This window comes from Macrosteles quadrilineatus, unplaced genomic scaffold (assembly GCF_028750875.1).
Source record: "Macrosteles quadrilineatus isolate MER2022 unplaced genomic scaffold, UCM_ALF_1.0 Scaffold_2__2_contigs__length_208266976, whole genome shotgun sequence".
Lineage (NCBI taxonomy): Eukaryota > Metazoa > Arthropoda > Insecta > Hemiptera > Cicadellidae > Macrosteles > Macrosteles quadrilineatus.
In genome coordinates this window covers 110,158,007-110,170,926 of record NW_026542595.1, presented here as the reverse complement: position 1 = coordinate 110,170,926, position 12,920 = coordinate 110,158,007, and the positions used below count along the sequence as shown (strand labels likewise).

The 12,920-nt window shown below is 34.6% G+C and overlaps 1 long non-coding RNA gene across 1 annotated transcript; it reads left to right on the top strand.

The window, feature by feature from the left end:
• Nucleotides 1-2,588: 2,588 nt before the first annotated feature.
• On the top strand, nucleotides 2,589-8,521 carry LOC128986830 (uncharacterized). The gene is made up of 4 exons (XR_008490159.1): nucleotides 2,589-2,763; nucleotides 4,957-5,177; nucleotides 6,715-6,838; nucleotides 7,397-8,521. It is a non-coding gene; the product is annotated as an uncharacterized LOC128986830 (long non-coding RNA).
• The last annotated feature ends 4,399 nt before the right edge of the window (nucleotides 8,522-12,920 follow it).

The following is a 12,920-nucleotide window of genomic DNA, read 5'->3' as shown; positions in this document are numbered from 1 at the left end:
TTTTTTTTTTTTTTTATTTATTTACTTTACAATCTGTTCTAATATCTATTGAACAATAAGTAAATACTATGTAATACGAAAAATTGACTTTGGAACATTAAAAATAGCTGTTGAGCACTCTCAACAACAATTTTTTCAATAAAAACACTTTACAAAAATCTGTAGGGCAGGTCGAGAATCGATGGCCTCTTAAGTCTGTAAATTGTATCCACGTTGTTTAATAAGTTAAGAGCTAAATGATTTTGATGAGATTCCAATTTCGTAATATATCGTTCACTTATGTTCATGATTTCGTCCTTAACTGTAGGCATCTTAAGGTCTTGATGTAGTGTCCTATTGCTGACATACCATGGTGCATTTGTTATCTTCCTCAGCATTGTCGATTGGTATCTTTCGAGAATTTCTATATTAGAAGTACTCGCTGAGCCCCATAGTTGCACTCCATATGTCCAGATTGGTTTCAATATAGTTTTATATAGCAATAATTTATTTTCTAGACTAAGTTTTGATTTTCTTCCAATGAGCCAATTTAACTGATTAGATTTTAAATTTAGTTGTTGCCGTTTTCTCCAAATGTGTGTTTTCCAAGTTAACTTCCTATCTAAATGGATACCTAAGTATTTAACCTCAGTTACTTCGGGAAGTTGGGTGTTGTTTATTGTGACAGGAGGACAAGAATTTTGATTTAGAGTAAAAGTAATGTGGACAGATTTAGTTTCATTAATTTTGAACCTCCATGTCTTAAACCAATCAGTAATTATGTTCAGATTTTGCTGTAAATTTAGAGAAGCTTGAAATGGATCACGATGAACAGACAAAACCGCAGTATCATCCGCAAATGTAGCAATTTCTACCAACTCATTTTCTGGGAGATCTGCTGTGTAGAGAATATACAAAAACGGCCCGAGGACACTTCCTTGAGGAATCCCAGATTCAATTGGACGTAGGTTAGTGAGGACGTCTTGATATTTAATTTGGAAAGTCCTGTTTTGAAGGTAGGATTTTAAAATGCTATAAATTGAATGAGGTAAAAACTTTTTTACTTTATATAACAAGCCAACATGCCACACCTTATCGAATGCCTGGCTAACATCCAAGAAGGCAGCTGAACAAAACTTTTTATCTTCCATACATTGACGTATCACGTCAACAACTCGGTGAACCTGTTCTATGGTACTGTGTTTCCGTCTGAAACCAAACTGATGTGCAGGAATCACATCTTCGCCAATAAGTTCTTTTATTCTTTTCAGAAGAAGTTTTTCAAATAACTTAGACATTATTGGTAAAAGACTTATGGGTCGGTAAGAACTTACCTGGTCAAGGGGCTTCCCAGGTTTCGGAATGACTATCAATTGTGCTCTTTTGAAATGATCTGGTACATATTCAAGTTTTAACATTGTATTAAATAAAATAGTCAAAAACATTATTCCTTTTCGTGGAAGCTCTTTAAGTATTTTACCAGTTATGAGGTCGTAACCTGGAGCCTTGTCAGAATGAAGATTGTTGGTGATGATTGATTTTAGTTCTGATGGTTTGAACTTCTGCAATGGGAAGTCAAGTTGTAGCGGAGCATCCAAATATTCAAGTATCTCTTCCTCGTTGTTTACTGCCGCATTTGGTTTGAACACATTCTCAAAGTATTGAGCAAAGGCATTGAGTATTGAGTATTGTATTGAGTATTCTCAAAGTATTGAGACCCAGTGGGGCGGATTCCTGAGAGACTTTTTTAACGCCATATAGATGTTGGCACTCACCGATATGGTCTCTATCACCATGCAAAATTTGAAAACGATTGATTCATCCGTCTAGGAGGAGTTTGCGTATTACGAAATGCATAAGAGTCGACGTATAAGAGCTTCGCTCGCTTCGCTCGCTCCGCTCAATAAAAAATGTCTGAGGAAATAAAAGTGGTGAAAAATGATTAAAAATCACCCGAATCATTAATGCACTCTATGGAATAGACAACTTTCAACGGTTAATAAAATTATTTTACAAACCAATTCCCAAACGTTTTATTGCTGAAATTAATTGAGGTACATGTAAACTTAAATTGTATATATATTATAAGAAAATAAAAGTGGTGGAAAATGATTAGAAGTCCCCCTAGTCATTTACATACCGCTCACTCTGTAAAATCCAGACAACTTTCGACGGGTTATAAAATTATGTTCCAAACCATTTCCCAAAGTTTTTATTGCTGAAATTAGTTGAGGTGCATGTAACCTTAAATTGTACATGTGTTATAAGAAAATAAAAGCTTAGAGCAATACAAAATAGTACGGGTGGGTTCCATAATATCGACAACCATAGAAATTGATCGAAACTGAATTATTCCCAGTTTGTCGACACTGGAATATTCCCACTTAACCGACATCCCAAATAACTGACGTCGCAAATGATCGACACCACAAATTGTCGACATCCCATATTGTCGACAATGAAATAGTTTCACTATGTCGACACTGAAATAGTCCCAGTATATCGACAAGCTCCCGTTCTTCGGAGCTACTCTTGAAAAGGAGTTGTTCTAATTTATCGTTCAGTTCCTCAACTCACGAGTCGCAATATTTAATTCCGAATTCCGACGGACAATTAATTACTGTACTAATGAAAAGCTGGCCATTTTGACTAAGCATTAAGTTATTACTTTTATATTGTAAATATTTATCTTTTTTATTTCTTTCCTTGCTTACAGGAAAATTAGTGACTCGTGTGTTACAAACAATAGTTTTTAAGGGAAACAATGTGAAATAATTTGTATAGGTAGGTTATGTAGGCTAATCAACATGATAACAGACATTTTAGTCACCAACAAGAAGGTAAAGTAAAGTAAGACACCAACAAGAACTTAAGATACAGCTTATTCGTAGGCTAATTCTGAATCATCAAGCAATATTAATTGTAGCAAATGTTTGAATAGGCATATCATTAGGCTATTAGGATTGTCTCTTATTCCCATTGACCCAGTGTCAACTTTAAGAATTTGTTTATGTAAAAATATGCGGCTGCACTTTAGTTTATGTCCTTTATTCATTCAAATGAAAGATATTAAGGGTCAGTTTCTTAACTGGGCTATGCTAATATCGATTGCAACTATCGTTTCGATTAGTAAACCTTCATGCGATTTTTTCACCATCAGCAAGTTTGGTTGGTTAGGTTAGGTTATGATAGTTTTATTTTGCAATAGATGTATTTAAAAATATCGATTACTAATCAATATTTTCAATTCGATAGTTTCAATCAATATTAGCATAGACCAGTTAAGAAACTGTACCCGATATGAATACATAAGTTAGACTATTTAATATTTTGAATATTTCATTCCGTTAGTTAGGTTAGGTTTCACCCTAACATTACCCAAAATTGATATAGGCCTAAGTTTATCGAATGAAATAATCAATATGACTGGGACGGGTGGCGTCGTCCTGTAATCCAGCTACTAGGAGGTCACGAATTGTGGATATTTATAGGCATGCACTGTGGATGCGATACTCCCTGGTGTGGATTAACGTCCGCTTGAGTGAGTACTACGACTATCCGCAGTACTATCCTGATAATAAGACCAATTCGTATAGGCTATAGACCAAGGCAATAATGTGGTTCGGATTCCACTATAAACTGTAGGTCCCTTAGTTGCCATTAGCTGTAAGTTATGGGCTACTAGCAGAGTACCCGTCCTTCGTACGGGGCTGGCATATAAGTTTAATATGCTTATTGCAGTTATACTCAAGCTTTGCGTTTGCAATGGGGAGGAAAAAGTTTGATAAAATTTGCTTCTTTAAATTTACGGTATACTAATGGTATTACACATCTACCATAGCCATAATGTTCTACCACTTCACGTAAACAATAAAGAAAAATAAATTATTACAAATTCACGAAAAATCACAAATTATTTATGACATCAAAAACATAAACATAATCATAAATAATCCTACTTTGACAGTTCTCATTGCCTATCACAGTTTTTTGTTGCTGCTTAGAAAAAAAAAATATTGTGCTGCACCCTGTTGGTAAATCTTATAACTTTTTAATGCTTTTGTATATCATAGAACCCACTTCTTTAGTTGAAACAGCTGACTAAATATTTTAATTTCCTTTAAATATGAATACTCATAAGGTTAACATGGGAAACTACAGAGCCACTGGGGCGGAGCCCGAATGGATTTTTGAGATAAGAATATGCCTATATGTTAATCGGGAATGTGAGCTATCATCATGCCAAATTTCAGCCCAATCCGTCCAGTGGTTTATGCGTGATTGAACTTCAAACAAACAAACAAACAAACACACAAACTTTCACATTTATAATATTAGTAAGATTAATTAACAGCTGTGTCTAAGGAATGTCGGCCTTAGTCACTAACAAGACTACAAGATCGCGCCACTCATCCTGATCCTACACTCATTTCCATTCGTACTTGGCTACTTTGTATGGTCGCCAAGTAATAAGAAAGAAAGTATTAAAGAAATATATTCATTGGAATGAGTGTAGGACGTAAACTTAAGTGCTGTAAAATATTCTAGAGCTGTTTGTATTTGGTGTAAGACTAGACTAAAAATAAAATTCTTCTGTGGCTGACTGTACACCCTTTTTATGGGCTGGGAGAATTTTTTGAATGTTCAACCAAAGAAATCATAATCTAGTCACTGCCTTGTTCTAAGTATTTTTTTTTTTAACTAAATTATATCTTGTTATCTATTTTTTCTGTAATTATACCGTAGTCTTCACTGTGCCATCTAAATGACCTTTGTATCTATTTGATTTTTTTGTTTATGCCTTATTTGTTATGTACTGTAATTTATCTTTGACTTGTGTTTTTGCAACATGTATTCAACTTTTTTGACGTATCCTAATGCATGTACATGTCTAATGGAATAAAATATTGATTCTGATTCTGATTCTGACTTGGATTATATCATTCATTGCTGATGACATCAATGTTAATTTTATAGATGATCCTGGAGCAAAGGCAGTAATTTGACCTGAACCCAAATTGGTCTCTATTTTAAATATTGTCTTGAACCAATAAGTTAAGAGGACTAACCTTTCTGGACGACATTGCCATCGACATCACAGCAGATGAGAGAGAAAGAGAGACCAGAGTTGTGGACCCTGGAGGCAATTACCATACTGCCGTGATAATGTTCCTTGGTCTAACCATAACTTAAGTGAGGTGAGTCAACATTCTTTCCCCTTTGTGATAGATTTTAGGCTATGTTTGTTAACTAAGTTATTCAAAGTTCAAATCAGTACTTTGGTAAGTGTTATCCGGAGGGCCTACTGTCCATATTTGGGTGGGTTCCATATTATCGACAACCATAGACACTGATCCAAACTGAATCATTTGCATTTTGTGTTGAACAGAGTTTGAACAACTAATTATTTATATGTTTTATGGTAACTGTAGGGAAAATATAATGTGTAACACAAGTGCAAACTGCCATTGCTGCACTCGACAAACTTTCCACACTCGCCTACGGCTCGTGCGTTAAACATTTCTCTCATGTGTAGCAAAGTGCCACTTCGCCCACTAGTTACCTACACAAATAAACTATTATTAATAGTTTTTGGTGGAACATAAGGATAATTAATCTTTATGCAAATTTATAGTTTTTTTATAAACATTCAAAACTAGGCCCCTACTTAAAATGCATTTGGATTACATCTCGAAACATGTTGTTTGGAAATGTCTTAATTAGGCTAGAGCTTGCATTTTTGCAAATTGGGAAATAACAAAGAATTAATGTTGAACACGTTCGCTACCGAGCGACGCTCATATGCGTCGGTCCGGTCACTCCTACAGACCAAAAGGAATGATTATGACGTTGCTTACAAACCAAGTGATATAGGAATAACATTGCCAACAGACCAAAAGAGAAATATCGTTTAAATGGACTAATTGACTTCATATTGACCTTAAGTGAATTAGTAAGCAATAAATATTGTTTTATTTATCGTTTTGAGCAAATTTTAAAACGCCGCATATATGCGTCGGTCAGTCTATTTAATAAAATCCAGATAAAAAGATTACCTACATTTTCGTTTCAATAGACCAGGCGACGCACGATTAAGCGTCGTTGTAAATTTGGTTGTTTCAAGCTTTTACTCAAACAAATTAAGAAACTCCAAACACTCGCCAAAACTGCGAAGGTTATAACGTTTACATCTGTTCTGAGATGTCGCGGAATGCACAATGTAAACAACAATGTTGCCAACTGTTGTGTGACGTAACCAATCGTCATATCCACACACCAAGCGACGCACATTTGCGGCAGATATCCCTCTAGACTGATACGATAAAATCAGGGCTTTAAAATAGACCGTTGCTAAGAAATACGCTTATTAATAACATTGAACACCGACGCAAGTGTGTGTCGTTAGTCTATTTCAATATGATCAGCTGACGCAAATATGCGTCGGTGGTCTATTGTGAGAAACGAGTCGACGCACAATTGCGTCGCTAGTCTATGCAAACGTAAATTTTATATAATTGTGGTAGCGAACGTGTTAAACCAATTTATTTTGTCTAAACCAAATTATTGTTACAAATTATAATATTTGTACTAACTTGACCCAGATTTGCTCAAACATTTTCCTATTATCTGTACCTATTTGAATATCACAAATATAGAAAGGAGTGTACAGACTTGTATTATTTGTTGGACTCAAAGTATTTGTATAACACTATATTTTGCAATATTTCTGTACAGAACTGAAGCCTACCAGTAAAATGGGGGCGTTGTAATTAATATCCTCCGACATTGGAGAATACAGGGGAGAGGAGATGGAGGATGGGGCGAAGTAAAGACTAAGATTGAAGAGAACTAACTAATGGTAAGTTTTGCCATTTACTTAAATTTAATACTTATAAATCCAGGGCCGTGTCCATTGCCCCCAAGCCTATGTCGCATAACCCTCCTGAATTACTAGTATTTAACCAGCATTTTAACTGGAGATGTGCCCAAAAATCTGCTTTTGTTTTTTAGGAAATGTAGGCTATATTTTACGACTACCCGCTGGTAGTCGTAAATTTCGATCACGCAATCTTTGCAGATGCTTTCGGCTATCATGAGAATACAAGACAAACTTGGATTATTGTATCCCCTAATTCTAACAGATTGTGGGAAAATTTTCCATGAGAAAAAGCATTCTTTTGAGGCCCCAAGTGAGTCCCCTTCCTAGGCCGAAGCCCTTGGCAATCGCAGTGTCCACCGTTAGGGGAATACAGCCCTGATTTGGAGGCCTATGTTGGTGTGGGGCCTGGTGCAAACCTCCCCCCCCCCCTCAGTACGCCACTGAGTACATTAAATAATGATAGAAGTATGCATAAAAAGACTCTTGTTCTGTTCAGAATACTGTTTTTAATATTAATTTTTGTTCTGTTATATCCAGGCCTGATGACAGGGTGGATGGCGATGGAGGCATGGAGGTTGGGGGAGAGGAGGCTGAAGAAGTGGAGACAAATCAGTTTAGATCCATTATGTTGATTAGTTTAACATTTATTTTGAACATCAGTATTTAAATTTTTTTCTCATTTAGATTATTAAATTAAATTAATTTTATTGTTTTTATGAAGATGTTTTCTTACATTTTTAATATTTGTTTGTACTTCTGCCTGGTAAAAAAATACTGTTTTCCTACAGTTACCTAACAATGTACATGTTCTCTCACTGATTTGAGAAAGCAAAGTGGCCAATTCGCTCATCAGTGAGACAATGTTAACATTGTCTCACTCTAATTACTTTGTCTCACTCCAGATTTGCAACGTGAAGGCACAAAATAGTGAGCGCGTAACATGCAGACAAGGTTGTATGTGCGCGAAATACGTTGGCAGCACTGGCTGTAAATCAGCTGGTCAGCTGTTTTACTGTTGTATCATTAAATGTCATATTAAAAGTTCACCTCTGTGTAAAAATATGTCACGTTTCTTTACCAATTTATTTGTTTTATGGTAACTGTAGGAAAAATATAATGTGCAGCTCGAGTGCGAAGTGCAATTGCCTCACTCGAGAAACCATTCCTCACTCGCCTACGGCTCGTGAGTAAGTATTTCTCTCGAGTGAGTCAATTTATCACTTTGCTCACTAGTGGCACAAATAACTATTATTATCTTTGTTAAAATGATTACTTTCACTAACTGACCTTGTCTTGGGTAAAAAGCGATATCTTGATATTTTTCACTAGCGGGGTGCCTGTTCTATGGGCGGGGATTGTATAAGTCAGTAGAAACCTTCTTATATTTCGATACTTGGAAAATTAATCATTTCCAACTTTATATAGTATAGATCGCTATTCCTGTATTGATGTACTGAAATGAAATGTTGTTTTTTTTATATATTTTGATGACACACTATTAAAAAGGCATAGCAATATTCTAAAGTTTATAACAGCTTATGTTTGTGTTTTTATTAATGATTTATTGTGACTTTTGAGTGATTGAAGGATTTGTGATTTGGTTTTAAGGAGATTGATGTACCTAATTTTGTATCTATACTTATTAAATAGGTACGCAAGCAGGTTTTTGTGACAATTACTTCTCCGAAATTACTGAACCGATTGACATGTTTTTGGTGTCATTGGAAAGAGCATAACGTGAAGTTGTGCAAGAAACTTTCTTTTTAGGGAAATAATTAGAGAGTGAGGACCTGGGGCCCTTTAAAGTTTCGTATTTCTCCATAAGATTAACACGGGAAACAAAAATTGTTATGAAACTCCAGCTGTTGTCAGAAATTTAAAGTGAGAAGAAGAACATATGTTAATTGTAAAATTGTGACAGAGAGGTTATGCAGAAAATCAGGTAGTTAATGGTTATTTGGTGCTATTAAAATAAAGACTGAAATTTGTAAACGCACTGGTGACAATGGGTGATACCACGCAAACTACATTATCATTGACAAAGACCAACATGGACAACCTATTGTGGCTATAAGTGGGAAACATTTCTACAACACACTAAAAGCCTATGGTGGAAGGAAAAAACATAGGTGTGCTATTCCCGTCATATTCTGACGTCACTTGGATTGCAAACAAAAGATATAACCTGATTGTAACTGTCAAATTAGTATGTAATTGTTTTGATTTGATTGTTAATGTTTTTTTATAAAAACACACATTATAAAAACAATAACAACCAAATCAAAACAAATACATATACTAATTTGACAGTTATAATCAGGTGATCTTTTGTTTGCAATCCAAGTGACATCAGAATATGACGGGAATAGCACACCTATGTTTTTTTCCTTCCACCATGCTAAAGCCAGATCAGCTTTTGAAACATGATAAAATATTTACAAGAAATGTTGATTATGTTGAACTGGTAAGTTACATTGTGAGTATTATCATTAGTTACGTAATCTTTGAGTTGACTCTTTTAGACTCATCGGAATTTATAAATTATATTTGTTCTTAAACAAGTTATTTGTTTTTAAATAACTCCTTTATGTACTTCTTTACGATTGCTCGATTTCAAGCAACATATACCTAGTTCAATTTATGGGTCAACTTTTTTTTATAAGAACCGGGTTTCGTTATTCATGTAACTATTAGAACACTTTTTATTATAGTATCCATAATAGGAGTAAAAAAATTAAACATAACTAGAAAACACCAGATAGGATTCGAATCAGCTGCTTGATATTGACATTTTGTGGACATTGTGTGACTATTTTTATATATATTTCAATCTACTGATGAGGGAATTAAATTAACAACAATTTATTTAGTATAAAAAGTATAGTTGACTTCCAATTAAAAGGTTTATTATAATAAAATAACTGGATTTGTAATAAAACAACTATTATTATAATAAAAAGCTAGTGACATCATTTTTTATGTTTATGAACCATACCGTTTCTGTTCTAATATCGGTGATAACAGTTACAGTAATTCCTTTTACCTGCGACCTTTTTTAAAGTAGCCGTTTCAGTTAAGTCCTTTAATAAGTCAACAGCTGATCTTGTGTCTTTGTTTTTGTGTCAAATACTGCCCATAAAGATTACATACAAATTTTTAGAGCCAGTGGGGGGGATTCCTTAGAGAGTTTTTTTAACGCCATATAATTGTTAGCACTCACTGATATAGTTTGATGCAAAATTTTATTTAACACTTATGACCGGACACCCTGTATGGTCTTTATCACCATGCAAAATTTGAAAATGATTATTTATTTTATTACTTGGTACAGCACATATACAATGAACTTATATAATACAAAACTGCATAAGCCTTAAAAAAAGGCTTGTCCGCAGCGTTTCTTATAATACTATTGTCTTTTCCATCTTTATCTTGATCTTGAGTCAGTCGTGAACTATTACTGTACAGAAACTTTAGAAAATAAATTAAATTCAAAAATAAGAACAAGTGTAAATGCAAGGAATATTCTTAAAATTATTTAACATGAGTATATACTTTCAGATTACAAATATTCAACAAACAAATAAATATCTAACAAGGAATAATAACAGCTGAAACAAACTTTATAACATACAATAAAACAGGAACAGGAACTATATTTTTAACAGTTGATAAAAGATATATGCATATGTAAAATTCTGTAAAGAATAACAGCAACTGAAAAACAACAAAAGACACAACTTGTATTATACTATGATTTAACAACAACAATAAATAAGAGTTCTCTAAAAACGTTAACTACTCGGTCATATACCATTTTTTTTAGTTTTACCTTCAATAATTTATATGTCTTTATTTCTTTCATACATTGTGGCAAACTATTAAACAATGTAGGAACCAAATAATAGTTTCTTGTACGCTTTGTGTATTTATTATTAATAGTAGGAACAATGAAAAATTCTTTAAAAATTCTTTCCTAGAGTTGTATCTATGCACGTTTTTTACTTTGAACCTGTTTGAAAAATAATAATCTATTATTAACAAATAAGTGAACAGCTTTTCCACTGGTAAAACCCCTGTTAACTGATAACACAACATTGGAGTTTCACTTCAAGCCGTATTACTTCAGCCGTCTAGGAGGAGATTGCATATTACGAAATGCATAAGAGTCAACGTATAAGAGCTTCGCTCAATGAGTTATACGATTTTAGATTTTTTTAACATAGGGTAGGTAAGGTGTTTATATATTTCCAGCACAAAGAACCATTTTGAACAATATTTTTGAAGATTTTCAGTGTTTGTTCTTGTGTCTGATTAACATGGATATGGATGTCACCGAAATAGCCACCCTGGAAAATACATCACACAAACTGACCTTGTGAAAATAGGGTCAGGAAAGTAAAAACCTGTCATTGTTAGTGTCAGCCCGGTTTTCTGGCTAGTCAAACTAGCCTATAACTGAATAAATTACACACACTTACCATGGTTGGAATATGCAGGCAACCTTGTGATTGCATTGAACAGTGTGACAGAACAAAAACCGATAACTTTGTGGTAATGCAAACATCTATACAGTAATGAGAATTGAATTGAGAATCAAAGATTCATAATTATAATTAACTAGCTGTACCCGCGGGCTTTGCCCCGTTTAACTTCATAAGTGAGCTCGTTCGCATGGCTCAATCACGTCCTGGTTGAAGTTCATTCGCTACGCTCACTCACCTTTAGGTTGGAGCTCGTTCGCTGCGCTCACTTGCCTTCAGGTTATCTCGTTCGCTACGCTAACTTGCCTCCAGGTTGAAGTTCGTTCGCTACGCTCACTCTCCTTTTAGTTGCAGATTAGCTGTTGTCATAAATTAAAAAAAATAATAGTGCTGCACCCTGTTGGTAATCCTTGTAACTTTAATGCTATTGAACATTATAGAACAGAATCAACTTGTTTAATTGAAACAGCTGTTAAGATTCATTAATTCAATTTAAATATGAGTACTCATAAGGTTAACATCAACATGGGAAACTCCAGAGCCACTGGGGCGGAGCCCGAGAGTCCGATCAGAATAAAAACAACTTAGTAGTTCTATTTGATTCCTAAAGAATCAGTGTACCAAATTTCAGCCTCCTAGGTAAATGGGAAGTGGGAGAATTAGTGATGAGTGAGTGAGTCAGTCAGTCAGTCAGTGAGTCAGTGAGGGCTTTGCCTTTTAGATAATTCAGTAATAGAGTAAACAAACAAACAATAAATCTTCATAAATAAAATTAGAGTTTTGTCTGTAAATTGCTCAGAATTATATATTAAAACGTTTTTTATTAGCTCGCTTTCTTGTCTGGTAAACATTTTGCAATCAATTTTATACTAAGTTCCCAATGAGCTATAGAGACTTGAAACTTGAAACATAGCTCACAAATGGATGACAATGCAATATCATTTAATATCACATTTCCCTTGGGCTACGCCCCATGGCCTTCCAAATTTTCCATGTTTACATTTTGAAAGAATGTAAATATATCAATTAATTTAAGTCATCTGTAATTTTTTTTTAATACTAAATAATATAATTCACAATTTTGATATGGAAAAATAATAAAACATTTGCTATTTAAATTAATAAATAACTGGTACTCCAGCCCCATCTTCAAACTCTCTAAGGGTCCTCCACTTCTTCCTTGTCCTCCTTAGACACATGCTGCTGGCCCTTAACGTCGCACAAAAAGGTTTCTTCCATTTTTCTGTTAGGCGTTCTGTCATTGCTCTGAGCAAGGTCTGAAACTCTTTGCCCAGCATTACGTCCACAGACGTGACTAGTGGGGTAGAAGATGCATTTCTGGTTTCTGTTATTGTTAAATATTTGCTCTTCTCTCTTTCTGCATTTTCCAACACTTTTTCGTATGGGAGGTTCAAGTACGATGGAGCATCAGTGTCAACGACACGTACATCAAATAATGCTTCCGTCTGAACCTCCCATACACCCCTACAAGCCAAGTCTGCTTTTAGTGCTGCAGTATCAAATGACCCTTACTCAGAGATCATTGGTTCTCGAACACAGTTTCCCCATGCTAGCTC